A 14,852-nucleotide genomic window follows, 5' to 3' on the forward strand; every position below is an offset into this window, starting at 1 on the left:
TGTAATACTTGCTTACATTTAAAAAAAGCAAATGACTTGCTTTTTGAACTTAACAACTTCCCACACAGGCTGCTGGGGTCTAGTTAGCTTTTCCTACAGCCACATACTATTCTAGTGGCTACAGCTGATATTTAAGCAATGCTATGGAGTGAGGGTTGCTCCTGGTTTGGAGTGACTACAAACAATGCTGCAACACCAGGGTTCAAATCCCAGAGCCATGAGGTCAAAGGGTCACTTCCACTCTGCTAAATTGCTGCCCAAGGAGGTTGACCAGTCGACCCTCTCACCTGCAGAGGAAGAGAGAGAGGGGGCTTTTCCCAGTGACAGTCAAGCAAATACGGTCCCATCCCAGGAACAGGTGGACAGGCCTTGAAGGGAGGGGTGACGCCTAGGAGGTGAGCTGGTGGCAAGATGGGGAATCAAGCTGCTAGATGTATACACAGGAGGAAGTCAAATTCAAAAGCCATCTAACAAGTGGACTTGGGAAGGAGCTCGTTGCTGTGGCAACCTGATTCCCCTGCTGCCAAGAGCAGGGTTTCTTCTTTCTTCTGCACCTGGCAGGAGCACTTCTCCCTCAACATTGCTTGAGAAAGACAGTTCTGAGTTCTTTTATGGAGGTCAATGCACAGTTCCTGACACTAACCACCCCCAAGTCACTGACACGGCGTGGTTCTCAGATGTCCTCCGTAGGCCAGGAGCTGGCAGGGCCCGCTTCTTGCAGCAGACAGATGCCCTGGGCATGTTGCCTAAAACTCTGCTGTGATGGGTCCCCCTGACCTGTGCTGTCCTACTTAATACTCCCTAGAGGTGCCAGGTGGGCCAGGGAGACTGTTCTGTTCCCTTCACAAGAAAAGGATTGCTAGATTTTTGGGTTTTTTAAAGAACGCCAAAGGTCAGAGGAAGCTTGCTAGAGCAGGCCTCTGAAGCCAGTCTCCAGGTCTGAGTCACTTTGCTCTGCTTTCACCCGGGTATTTAATCCTGAAAGTGCCAACTGCAATAGAGCTGGGAGAGGGGGCGGCAGACAGATGGCGGAATTAAGTTAAATAGTTTTCACCCATTCCTGCATCAATGCTAGGCACACAGTGAACACGCCCTCATCCAATCCTCTTAGCTTCTCCGTAAGGTGGGAATTATTATCCTCATAATTATAAGAATGAAACCTGAGGCTCTGAAGCATGAGTGCTTGGCCCAAGATTCCGAGGCAGGAATATGAACTGGGCCTCTGCCTGGGTCTCAAGGTCCTGCTCCCCACTCCCCCTGAGAGGCAATTTAGAGAATCTCAGCAGCAAATCTTCCCCTAAGCAGGAGGGGGAGGGAGTGGGGTGGAGGGACGGGGAGTTGGGGGTTAATAGATGCAAGTGATTACATTTAGAATGGATAAGCAGTGAGGTCCTGCTGTACACACAGGGAACTATATCCAACCACTTGTGATAAAACTTGCTGGACAATAATATGAGACAAAGAATGTAGATATATGTATGACTAGCTCGCTTTGCTGCACAGCAGAAATTGACAGAACATTGTAAAGCAACTGTAATTTAATTTTTAAAAAATGTTTAAAAGATTAGATAAATTTACCCCTAAGCAAAGGGGTCTGTGGGGACAACCAGTGTCCCCTGTCCCTTCCTCTTTTAATCAGGCATTTGGCTAAGTGGGGACAACTCCAGCCTCAGAACAGAAATATGGGGAATCGGGGCCCCAGGGTTTTGTTTGGTTTTTTTTTGTACAAACACCTAGTGCTCTAAGGAGGATTAAGTGAAGGGGAGAGCAGGTGTTAGGTTCCATGTCGCTTTTCTATTAAACCGCAGCAGCCTAGGTCTCCACCCTCGGCAGTGTGGCGGCTTTCCCACTCTCTCTTCCCAGGGCTCCCCTGTGGGAAGGTGCTTCCCTCAGCCTCCAGGGTATGTGACAGTATTGATTTGTACCCTTGAATTTGACTTTTCTACATTCTTGCCCAGAGGCAAGCATCTCTATTCCCAGGAGGTTGTTCCCAGAGTCGTTCCCAGGAGAATCTTTTTCACTTACACACCCCTTTGATCACCACCTCCCAGGCCCCAGGAGCCCTTTGCCACAAGCCCCACCCCGACCCCCGCCTGCAGGGATATTGCTCTGGACGCTTCCTGGCCCTGGCCTTTGGCGCCCTGCCTGCATGGCTGTGGCCCGGGTAGCGGGAGCACAGACGAAAATTCAGGGGAAAACGCAAGGACAAATGTTGCCACTCAGTTTCCTATGTCTGATCCGATGAGCTCCCACCCCACTGCGGGGAAGTGAGAAGGAACCCTAATTTGCCAATTCATGCTGTGACGGTGTCTTCCAGCTTCAAGAGTCTCTGGGTGACTCAGTCTCTGTAAGCTAAATGCTCAGTCCTTTAAGTTTCCTCTCCTTTCTTCCGCCACTGTCCATGATGGTGGTGGCCAGGCCTGCCAAGTGGTCCCCCGTGGGCCTTCTGGAGTGCCCGCTGATACCCAGTGCTGGAATCCTGCCCTGTGCATGCCCCTCCCCCACAAAAGTGGTCTGTTTTTCCCTCCCTGAGTCTCCGGGACCTCCCTATCTCCGGAGTCCCTGCAGCTATGGGGAGTGGCTCATTCATGTGACCATTCACCCACCTCAGTGTGGCTCTTCTGCCCCTTCGGACCTGCTGGACACAGGTCTCGCTCAACATGGGTCTCCTAGAGATTCAGACAGGAAAGAGTGTTGGATACAGGGCTTTTAGATGTCCTCTCAACCCCTGGCTTTGGCCAGAAGGAGGATTAAAACCATGTGGGGGGACGTTCCTGTTGTGGCTCAGTGGGTTAAGAATCCGACACGGCGTCTGTGAGGATGAGGGTTCAATCCCTGGCCTTGCTCAGTGGGTTAAGGATCCAGCGTTGCTCTGAGCTGTGTAGGTCAAAGATGCAGCTCGGATCCTGAGTTGCTATGGCTATGGTATCAGCCAGCAGCTGCAGATCCGATTCGACCCCTAGCCTGGGAACTTCCACATGCTGCAGGTGCAGCTGTGAAAAAAGAAAGAAAGAAAGGAGGGAGGGAGGGAGGGAGGGAAGGAAGGAAGGAAGGAAGGAAGGAAGGAAGGAAGGAAGGAAGGAAGGAAGGAAGGAAGACAGACCACATGTGGGACTACCCGTATCCCTTGCCTTCCTTCACGGTTGTCCTCAGGCCACACCCTCTGCATCTTTTCCTGATGTCCTTCACTCCTGGCCTAGGACAAAACTCTGGGTGACCTCTTCCCCCAGGCCTGGCCCTGAATGTTAAAGCATGCTTCAGTTATTCAAAAAGTCCTTTTCTGTCTTGGCACAGATTGGCTTTCAAGGTTGCTCCTTTGTTTTACACTCACAGATATTTTCTTTGATGTCCAAAGCTGAGCACTTCCTCTTTGCATTCCTGATCCTCTCCAGGCAAACAGATGCTTCTGGCAGAGGAGGAGGGAGCTTACTGGAGAAAGCTCAGGGACGTCTTTCGACAGATATTCTCCCCAGTCCACCGGCTTATGATGAGGTGTGTTTGGGATTCCTCCCAGCCCTGAAGTTCTGTGAATCTGTGAATTCTATCCTTTAAATCTTTTGGTGTAGGACCAGCTTTTTTTATTATTATTATTATTTTTTTAACAGCCACATCCTCGGCATATGGAGGTTCCCAGGCTAAGGGTCAAATCCGGGCTGCCGCTGATGGCCTACCCCAGAGCCACAGTAACGCCAGATCCAAGGCACCTCTGTGAACTACACTGCAGCTCACGGCAACACCAGATCCTTAACCCGCTGCACTGAGTGGATCCAGGAATCAAACCCCTGTCCTCATGGATACTAGTCAGATTTGTTACCACTGAGCCACAATGGGAACTCAATGACCAACTTTTTCATTAGTGTTTTTTTTTTTTTTCCAAAGACCTTTCCTTTAAAGGACATTGCTTTAGTTTCCGCCATAGCTTCTGTCTCCCCTATAGTCAAATGTCCTACTGCTTCAGAACCCACCAAGGTCAACCAACAACCTCTTTATTTCTAAATCCAAGCCCTGGGTTTGTTTCCTAGGGCTGCCCCGACGGGGGCCCACCAACTTGATAGCCTAAAACAAACCAACAAAAAATTGAAAGAACTTTATCCTTTCATGGTTCTGGAGGCCAGAAACCCGAAATCAAATTGTTGGGCAGGATATAGGTTCCTTCTGGAAGCTTCTGAGGCAGAATCCATCCTACACCTCTCTCCCACTCCTGGTGTCCTTTGGCTCATTAGACGCATCACTCGCTGTGTCTCATACTCCCTCTATTTAAATAAAAATCCAAGGACATCAGTCACTGGATTTAGGACCCACCTGAGACCCTTAACTTACCTATATTCAAAGAGCCAATTTCCAAAAAAGGTCAAAGTCTCAGGTGTTGAGGGTTAAGACCTGGACATATCTTTTTAGAGGCCACCATGCAACCCAGTCGCATTCCCTTCAGCCCTCAGCTTGACCTTTCTGTGGCATTTGGCACTCTTCATCACTTTCTCCTGGAAACTCTCTTTTCCATGGGCTTCCAGGATGCCGAGCTCTCCAGGCTTCTCTCCTCTCTCTCTGGCTGATCCCCCCACAAGCTCCTCCACTGGTTCCTCTTCTGCCCAGTCCTGCAAGGTCAAGGTCCTCAAGATCCTGTCCTGTCATTGTTTCTCTTCTCCTCTCAGTCTCCCCCAGGTGATCACATCCATTCCCATTGTCTTCAGCAAAAACAGGGGAGTCATCCTGAAATGTAACAACCCACATTATTGCAGATTTGGGGGCAAGAAGGGGTCTTTGACTTAACCCGATGGTAATAGGACAGGCGTAGTATAAGGTCAGAAGGGTGACAAGTGAACATACTCTTTTGAGATTTCTCTGGTCTTGGTGTTTGGGATGGATTGGTTTGGAGAAAAGGACCAGAAAATTGGGGACCTTTGGGAAGTTACAGCTATAACCCAGGTATGTGATGAGAAGGGCTTAGACTAGGATGCTATCCAGAGAGATGGAGAGGGGAGAAGAAAATTCACGTTTCATGGGGCACCTATTGTGTGCCACTTTATACATGCTTCAGTTCTCACAACAACCCTGCAAAGAATATATTCTTACCTCCAATTTTTAGATTTTAAAAAAGCTCAGAGAGGTTAAGTGACTTGTCTAAGGTCACACAGCAAGTTAGTGGTCGTGCTGGAGTAAAAACCCAGCTGTCTCTGAATCTAGAAATCAGATGGAAGGAATGACTCTGTGCAATAATTTAATATAAGATTTGGCAAGACTTTAAGATGGAACAGATATGGGGGTTAAAAAAAAAAAGAGCAAGGGAGGGAGTTCCTGTTGTGGATTAGCGGGGTGCCAACCCGACTAGTATCCAAGAGTACTCGGGTTTGATCCCTGGCCTCACTCAGTAGGTTAAGGATCCGGCATTGCCGTGAGCTGCAGTGTAGTTTGCAGATGCGGCTTGAGTCCCACGTTGCTGTTGCTGGGGCACAGGCCAGCAGCTACAACTCTAATTCGACCCCTAGCCTGGGAACTTCCACATACTGCAGATGAAGCCCTAAAAAAAAAAAAAAAAAAAAAAAAAAAGATCAAGGGACACAATGCCCTGGAGAAAAATGGGGAATTCTGGAGGGTGAGTTAGTGTGGGAGGTCAGGGGTAAGATGATAATGAAGATATGGTTTCCATCATATTGCAGATGTCATGCGGACCGATGGAATCATTGCAAGTGGGGTCAGGAAGGGAGATAGGGCCTTGGGGGCAGCAGTAAACAGGGGGAGTGGTTTCTGAATGGTCAAGGAGCTGGAGGTGAGGAGCAAGGCTGCCACTGGTGATCATGGTAGCACCTTGCCTGCTTTATTTCAAAGGTGCTGCTGCATTTGAGGCTCTTTCCCCATTTCCTTCAGAAATATGCTGTCTTCATTTCTGATTTCTTCTTCTTACCTCCGTTTCCCAAGGGAGGAGGGAGAGTCAGGGAGGCCACCAGAAGTAATGAAGCTCCCAGCAAAGTTCTTGGGATCCCGGGTGAGGCCAGCAGGTGTACAGGTTACCTGGCTCACTTTGGGTGAAGGGTGGATGCTAGTATCAGGTCACTGGAAGCAGGACAGGGGGAGCTGACCTAGGGAGCGCTAGGCAATGAGGTGGTTGCAGGGTAGTTTTTGTTCAAAATCCACTTGTCTGACAAGTGAGAGCTTTGTCAAGTGTTGGTAATGGAGCTGGCATTTGAGATGCATGAGATCCAGGAGAAACCAGGATGGAAAGACAGCTGAACTGGTGTGAACCAAACTCTTATCATTCCCTTTTGCAATGAATTGGTTTGCCCCAGGCTGCTGTTGCAACCATGTAATTGCAACCAGATTGCTTTCTTATTACATGTTGCAAAATAGATTCCAGGAGGACCTGAGAACACGGTGTGGATCTAGCTGAGACATCTCCTGGGCTCATCCATATCAGGGCGTCCATCAGCATTCTCTTAAATTCTCTCCAAGCACAGGGCCTTTGCACAGATAAGGCCCCCTCCCCTCCTTATCCTTCAGAGCTCAGTGGGTCAGTGGGTAAAACATCCCTTCTCTAGTCAAGCCCTCCCTGACCTGCCCAAGCACCTAACCCCTCTCCCCTGCCCTGATGCTCTCTCATCCCTCTCCTGTGTAATTTTATATTTCTCCATGAGATTATCTGATTAACATTCGCTCCCCACTGGAGTTGGAAGCTGGGCAGGGCCAGGGACCCTGCCTGCTTTTGCTCTGACAGTGGGCGTCGGACCTGCTCACAACTGTCTTGGGTCTTCTGTCTGACTTTGCTGTCAGATAACCAGGTTCCTACATTACCAGGGGTTCCTGCTAATGCACTGGGAAGGAGGGATGAACCTCCAAGCTTATGGGCAGTATTTTCTGTGAAGGTGCAAATGTGCGCTCAGGGCAGGGGGAGAACCCAGAGTTCCAGAGTTTTCACCAGGTTCGAGGTTGAAGATTCTTTCCTGTGCAGAATCCTGCACAGTAACCGCCTGGCTCCCTGGCTTTCCACTCACTCTTCCTTGATCCTCCTCCCTGTCCTTGGCCCATTCTGTTTTCCAGGAAATCGAAATCATACAATATGTGGCCTTTTGTGACTGGCTTCTTTCATTTAGCATCATTTCCAAGGTTGATCCATGATGTAAGCATCTAGGAGTCCTTCAGTCTTTCCCATGGCTGACTGGTGTCCCACCAAATGGATTTACCACATTTTGTTTAACCATTAATCAGTTGATGGACACTCAGCTATTATTCAGATGCTGCTATGAGCATTTGTATACAAGTCTTTGTGTGGACCTGTGTTTTCATTTCTTTTGGTTGAAACCTTCCAGTGGAGTTGCTGGGCCAGATGGTAACTCTGTATTTAACCTTTGGAAGAACCCCAAAACTGTTTTCCACAGTTAACTGTACCATTTTACAGTCCCAGGAGCAGTGTTGGAGCCTTCTAGTGTCTTCATATCCTCACCAACACTGATTATTGTTTAATTCTGCAGCTTTCATCCCAGTGATGCACATTGTAGGTGTTTAGTTAGTTAAATTGAAGCTCTCTGGGACTGTCACGCTCCTGAGGTTCCGTGAGGCTGTTTTGTGAGGCCCATAAGAGGTACAGTTTATCCATTGGTGGCATTAAGGTGACACTGTGGATTTGGGGAGAACTGCTGTTTCCACCTTCACTCTGTGCCTTACTATGTGTCATGCCCAGTGCTGGGCCCTGGGGTCTGTGGAGCCATGGATAAGTCAACAGGTTATGAAATCACCATGTAGTAAGTACGATCCTGGAGGGCAGCCCTGGGGCATGGGGGAGATGATAGCAATGCCCCCATCACAGAGGGAGGAAGCTATTCAAGGAGGGCTGCCTGGAAGCGGTGCTGCCAACCTTTGTCCTAAAGACTGAATAGGAGTTACTCAGGCAAAAAAAGGGGGATGAAGTTCCTGTCATGGCTCAGCGGGTTAAGACCTCGACTAGTATCCATGAGGATGTGGGTTCGATCCCTGGCCTCAATCAGTGGGTTAAGGATCTGGCATTGCTGCAAGGTTAAGGAACTTCCATACGTGGTGGGTGTGGCCCTAAAAAGAAAAAAGAGGGGGCGTTGTGGGGGGAGAGTGTTCTCAGGCAAGAAGAACGGCTTAAGGAAAGATGTGGAGACGGGATACGGCTGGACCACGCTGTGAAGGTGGTGAGAGGAGAATGAAGTGGAGATTCACTGGTGAGGGAAGAGCAGAGAATTCTGAGTGCAAGACGTCCAGGTTCCCTTCTGGGGACAGAACAGGAGAGAGGCCTGCCTCAGCCCCTCTTCCGTGCAAAGAGGGTAGCAATACTCGGACCTGCCTTGTGAGGATCTTGTAGGTGTTTAATGGGCTCGAACAAAACGTCTGTGCAGCATTTGAAATATGTGTCTGGCACGTGCTCAGTAACCGTTGGCTCTAACTGCTGCTCTCTGCCAGGAACCCCGTGAGCTGTCCTCTGCACGTTCCTCTCTGGGGCTCCAAGAAAAGTGAATGGGGGTGTTTGCCGTGGAGACATAATGCTTCCGCTGAGGCCACGAGGATGGAGGGGGACAGTGGAGAGGCAGTGAACAGCTCCCAGGAAAGGAAGATGAACTTGGCAGACAAAACAATGTGTCCCCTTCTAGGAAGGCGTGACCAAGGATCCACCAATGATTATGTATTGAATACCTACTATGTGCACAGCCATGTGTAAAAATTGCTGGGCTATGAAGAAATACAGCTTCCACACTTCTAACCACAAGTTTACAATTGAGCTAGAGAGATAGGGCAGGAATTCAGGTAAACAACCACCAAATCACACAACAGAGCAATCATTTCGTGAGTGGCATAGCTTAGAAGTTTTACAGGAATCAGAGAATGATTAACTCATCTGAGGCTAGAGAGCTGGGTGGGCTTCATAGAGAAGCAGGGAACTGAGCTGGAGTGGAAGGTTGGGTAGGATTCAAGCTGGAGGAAAGCACAGGGCCGGGGCAAGGCTTCTAAGTCATTTGCAGTCAATCAGAGAAGAAGAGAAAGAGTCCAGAGCAACCCATGGAGGTTAATGGAGGACAGGACAGGGGAAAAAATAATTTACAACTAACATTCATTAAGTGCTGGGCATAGAGTTAAATGCTTTCTGCGTTTAGCAGAAATAAAAATCACCCTTTTAAGTTTACACTGCAATATAGAACTTACTGCTCCAGGACCAAGGTCGTTAAGTAGAAATGCTTCCAGGAGCCAGACGAAACAAATGTGACTCAGACCAATTTTAGATAACAGGGAGTGGTGGGAATTGGGGTAAACTAGGGAACATTTGCTTCCCCTAAAAGAATTCACTCCTCAGCCCCAGCCAGCTATGGGCCCCGGGGGCCCTTCCATGCCTCACTGACCTGACCTCCCGGCCAGCTTTGGTCTAGTGGACCACTGTTCCTTAAACTTCTCTATTTCTCTTGCTACTATGATGCCACAATTCCTCAGATTTCCTTCTTCTCTGGCTTTTTTTTTTTTTTTTTTGGCTTTTTAGGGCCACACCCGCAGCATATGGAGCTTCCTAGGCTAGGGGTTGAATCAGAGCTACAGCTGCTAGCCTGCACCACAAGCCACAGCAATGCAGGATCTGAGCCATGTCTGTGACTTACACAACAGCTCACAGCAATGCCGGATCCCCGACCCAGTGAGCGAGGCCAGGGATCAAACTCGCATCATCATGGATACCAGTTGGATTCGTTTCTGCTGAGCCACAATGAGAACTCCATTCTCTGGCCATTTCTTACAGATGTCTTTGCTGGCTCGGTGCTTCCTCCTCTGTCCAGCCTCTGCATGGAAGTGCCATGCCTCTTCTCTGACTCTGCACTTACTCCCTCCTTAGGCCATGTCATCAAACTCTAGGCCAGTGACTCCCAGATTTGTGTTTCTCCTTCATCCTCCACACCCAGCTCAGCCCAGGCCCATGGCTTCTGCTTTACAAATATATCTCACCTAAACGGCCCTCTTTCTGTCTGCCACCACCCTAACCCAGGCCGTGACCATTGCCTGAATAACTGCTGCAGACTGTCTTTTGCTTTCATTCTCCACCCTCTTCTAAGCCATTCTCCACACAGAATCCAGAACAATGACTGTAAATTAAAAATCCAACATATCATTTACATGTTTAAAACTTTTTGATGGTTTCTCCTGGATTTCGCATAAAATCCGGAATCATTGATGTGTTACACAATGCCCTACCACAACTGGGCCCAGGGCTGTGAAATCAAATACCTCTAGTATCCAGATGAGTGACTTAAATCAATGAACCTGAGTCAGGGATACATTAGGGAGGGGTGGAAACTGTGGCAAAGGCAGTGTGCGTGCTTGTTGAAGGGCATCATCCCTCCATCCAGCCGGTCACTGCGTGTGGGAAGGTAGGCCTGAGTCCTAGATCTTCCGACATTTCAAGAGAAGCTAGTTGTTCAGATTTTAAAGTACATCTGTGAGGAGTTCCCGTCATGGCACAGTGGTTAGCGAATCCGACTAGGAACCATGAGGCTGCAGGTTTGATCCCTGGCCTTGCTCAGTGGGTTAAGGATCTGGCGTTGCTGTGAGCTGTGGTGTAGGTTGCAGACGTGGCTCGGATCCTGTGTTGCTGTGGCTCTGGCGTAGGGTGGCAGCTACAGCTCCGATTAGACCCCTAGCCTGGGAACCTCCATGTGCCGTGGCAGTGGCCCAAGAAATGGCAAAAAAGACAAAAAATAAATAAATAAATAAATAAAATAAAAATAAAGTCCATCTGTGAATTTAAAAGTTGACACACAAACTATTTTGTCCCATGTAAGACAAAAAACAAACAAAAAAACCACATCTGTGGGTCAGATGCAGCCCCTCAGGACGCCAAATGCTGATTCTGTTACACGGATTGTGGACAGAACTTCTTTTGGAAGAACTACCAACACTTTATCGTGAGAAGCCTTCAGTGGGGTTCGGTGAAGTGTCACAAAGATAAAGTGTCTCTTCGTCATCTCTCTTCGATGAGAGAGTGGGACACAGAAATACACTGCTCCGCACACGCAGGTAGAAGAGGCTCTTCCTTGACATGAACGATGTTGTGTTTTACGTTGGATTGTGGGTTTTCTCCATGGTCAGAGGAGAGGAGACTCAGAGGTCCTAAAACAAAGAGGAATGGGGAAAGGACCAATGTCCATGGCTCAAAAACAGCAGCAGGCCACAGAGAGAGACCACGTTACACTCATTAGAATGGCTATCATCTTTTTTAAAAAATAGAAAATAACAATTGCTGGCAAGAATTGGAACACTCGTGCCTTGCCGGTGGGACTGTAAAGTGATAGAGCTGCTGTGGAAACGGTTAAACATAAAATCGCCATAGGCTCTAGAAATTCCACCTCTGGGTATATTCACAAAAGAACTGAAAGCAGGATCTCAAACAGATGTTTGTACTCCCGTGTTCATAGCATTATTCACCAGAGCCAAAAGGTAGAAATAAACTCAATAGCCCCTGACAGATGAATGGGTAAACAAAGGATGTACATACATACCGTGGAATATTATTCAGCTTCAGGAAGGAATGAGGGGAGTTTCCATTGTGGTGCAGCAGAAACGAATCTGACTAGGAATCACAAGGTTGCGGGTTTGATCCCTGGCCTCGCTCCATGGGTTAATGATCCGGCGTTGCTGTGAGCTGTGGTGTAGGTCGCAGACACAGCTCAGATCCTGCATTGCTGTGGCTGTGGTGTAGGCAGGCGGCTGCAGCTCCTATTGGACCCCTAGCCTGGGAACCTCCATATGCCCCAGGTGTGGCTCTAAAAAGACAAAAGACAAAAAAAAAAAAAAAGAGGAGTTCCTGTCGTGGCACAGTGGTTAACGAATCCGACTAGGAACCATGAGGTTGCGGGTTCAGTCCCTGCCCTTGCTCAGTGGGTTAACGATCCGGCATTGCCCTGAACTGTGGTGTAGGTTGCAGATGCGGCTCGGATCCTGCGTTGCTGTGGCTCTGGCGTAGGCCTGTGGCTACAGCTCCGATTGGACCCCTAGCATGGGAACCTCCATATGCCGTGGGAGCGGCCCAAGAAACAGCAAAAAAAAAAAAAAAAAAAGAAGAAGAAGAAGAAGAAGGAATGAGGGAGTTCCCTGGTGGTCTAGTGGTTAGGATTTGGTGCTTTAACTGCTGCAGCCTGGGTTCATGCCACAACCAAAAAAAGGGAATGAAACTTTGATACACACTACAGCAGGGATGAACCCTGAAGAAATTATCCTAAGTGAAATAAGCCAGACTCAAATAGACAAATATTGTGTGTCCACTTATATGAGGTACCTCAAGTCGTCAAATTCATAGAGACAGAAAGTAGAGTGGTGGTTAATGGGGGCTGGGTGGGAAGGAGAGAAGGGGAAGTTAGTGCTTGATAGGGAGAGAGTTTCTGTTTGGTAAAACAAAAACATTCTGGAAATGGGTGGTGGTGATGGTTGCACAATAATACGAATGAATGCCACTGAATTTACTTGAAAATGGTTAAAATGGTAAACTTAATTATATGTAAAGATATATACATATGTATATTTAAGAGTTGCCATGGTGGCGCAGTGGAAACAAATCCAACTAGGAGCCATGAGGTTGTGGGTTCGATCCCTGGGCATCACTCAACGGGTTAAGGATCCAGCATTACTGTGAGCTGTGGTGTAGGCCAGCAGCAATAGCTCCAATTGGATCCCTAGCCTGAGAACCTCCATATGCCACAGGTGCGGCCCTAAAAGGACAAAAGACAAAAATAAAAAGATATATAATATATATATAAAGATACATTATTATTATAATCTTTTTATTATAATAAAATACACTTGGAGTTCTCTTGTGCCTCAGTGGGTTAAGGATCCAGTGCTCTCACTGCAGCAGCTTGGGTCACTGCTGTGGCTCATGTCAGTCCCTGGCCTAGGAATTCCTACATGACTCGGCTGCGGCAGCACCAGATCTTTTAACCCGCTGTGCCAGGCTGGGGATCGAACCTGCGTCCTGGTGCTGCAGAGACACTGCTGATCCCATGGTGCCACAGTGGGAACTCCATGTATATTTTGCCACAATAAAAATCAAAATATAGCTGATGATGCAGGAAGCAACAAACAACAGTATCATTGCTAGTCCCTTAAAGATTGGTGTTATTATTTTTCTTTTTGTCTCTTTAGGTACACGGAGGTTCCCAAGCTAGGGGTCACATTGGAGCTGTAGATACTCGCCTATGCCACAGCCACAGCCACGCCAGATCCGAGCCGCCTCTGTGACCTACACCACAGCTCACAGCAATGTCTGGATCCTTAACCTTAACCTTAACCCACTGAGTGAGGCCAGGGATCAAACCTGCATCCTGAGGGATGCTAGCCAGATTCGTTTCCCCTGAGCCGTGAGGGGAACTCCCCCAGGTGTTATTTCTTTGGCGAATATCAGTGTGTGGAAAGGTGTCTGAGCATTCCCAGGCAGCCTTGGTTTGCCTAACCTGTGAGTTAGGCATAAGTCCCTTGGCTGTGGGATCCTTCTCCATGGGGGATTTTAGAGACATGATCCTCACAGGCGGAGGGGAGGCCTCTTCTGGGGGAGTAGATGGGGAAGCGTCTGGGTCTGGGGAGATGACTTGATGTGGCCCAATGGGAATGACAGGAAAAGGGAGCAGGGGGAGCCATTGCGTGCCCTCCTCCCTCCCTTCCTGGATCTCTCTGTGTCTCACCAGCCCCCCCCCCGCCCCCCGCAGTTCCCTGCCCCCCCGCCCCCCGCTGTCCACAGCCCCGGTTGAATGAGGAGCAAAGTCTGCGCCTTCCTCAGAGCCTACCCCCCAGCCCCACTCTCTCCGCCAGTTCCCCTCTCCAGCCCCTACTTCAGCTCCCCAGTCTTCCCCCGAAGTTGTATTTACTTCACCACCTGCTCTCTTTCCTCCCTCAACCTACCTTGCTTCAACTTTAATTTTCAATGTGGGGTCCAGAGTCACTGGGCCTTCAGCAGCCCACTGACCCACGTGTAGCCTTGGTCACTTGCATTTCCTTGGAGAGGTCACCTTACCTATTTCCTCCCCTCATTCCTCCCTGGAGTGGGGAGGGAGTGAGGAAGCCAGACCTCGGGAAGCCTTCCAATGGCAAACCACATACAGGAAAACCTTTTCTGGAACGAGCGGGTAGAAGTAGCCTCAAAGCTTCCCTAAGAATCTTTTTTCTTTTATTGATTGTGCATCTACAATAGATTTGGAGACCCTACTGTTAGCAAGTAAGAAAAACTAACCTTTAGCTTCATCCCCCACCTCCCACCTCCCACCTCCCCAGATGCTGGATGGACTGGAATGCAAGCAGCAAACACTACTTTTAATGATGATGATTAAACACTACTTTTAATGATGACCAAAGAAGCTTCCCAGAAGTTTGCTTCACTACAGGCTGTCTGCTGCAACTCTGCCGTGAGGAACAAAAAGCAGGAAGAGGCTGTGCTGATGCACCTGCTTTAAGGAGGCATCTGGATGAGCCTGGAGCTTCTCGCTCCCACTGTCCCATCCACGTCTGCCGGGGTGCTCGTGCAGACTCCTGGCCCCTCTCACAAGGAAGCTGAGAAGCAGCAGCCTTGGCTGCCGCCCAGCGGCCCCATCTGTAATCTTCCTGCTCAATGCGGCTCACATCCGACCTTAGCAGCAGCTAGAGGCAGGCTCAGGCTGCTCCAAGAGCTCCGTGACTTGTGACTCAGTGGGGGAGGTGGTGGGTGGAACTGGGGCCTGAGAGGCCAGCACTGGTAACAACCAAGTGCTTCTGAGCAGAAGACAGGAAGCTGAGTCCCCAGAACAAGCCCGGCAGCAGAATTTCAATCTAATGAATTCACAGTAATTCCATTTGTGTCACTGAAGCCTCCCTGTGGGTTGAGACAATCTTCTTGCTTTCTC

This window comes from Phacochoerus africanus, chromosome 7 (genome assembly GCF_016906955.1).
Source record: "Phacochoerus africanus isolate WHEZ1 chromosome 7, ROS_Pafr_v1, whole genome shotgun sequence".
NCBI classification, from domain to species: domain Eukaryota; kingdom Metazoa; phylum Chordata; class Mammalia; order Artiodactyla; family Suidae; genus Phacochoerus; species Phacochoerus africanus.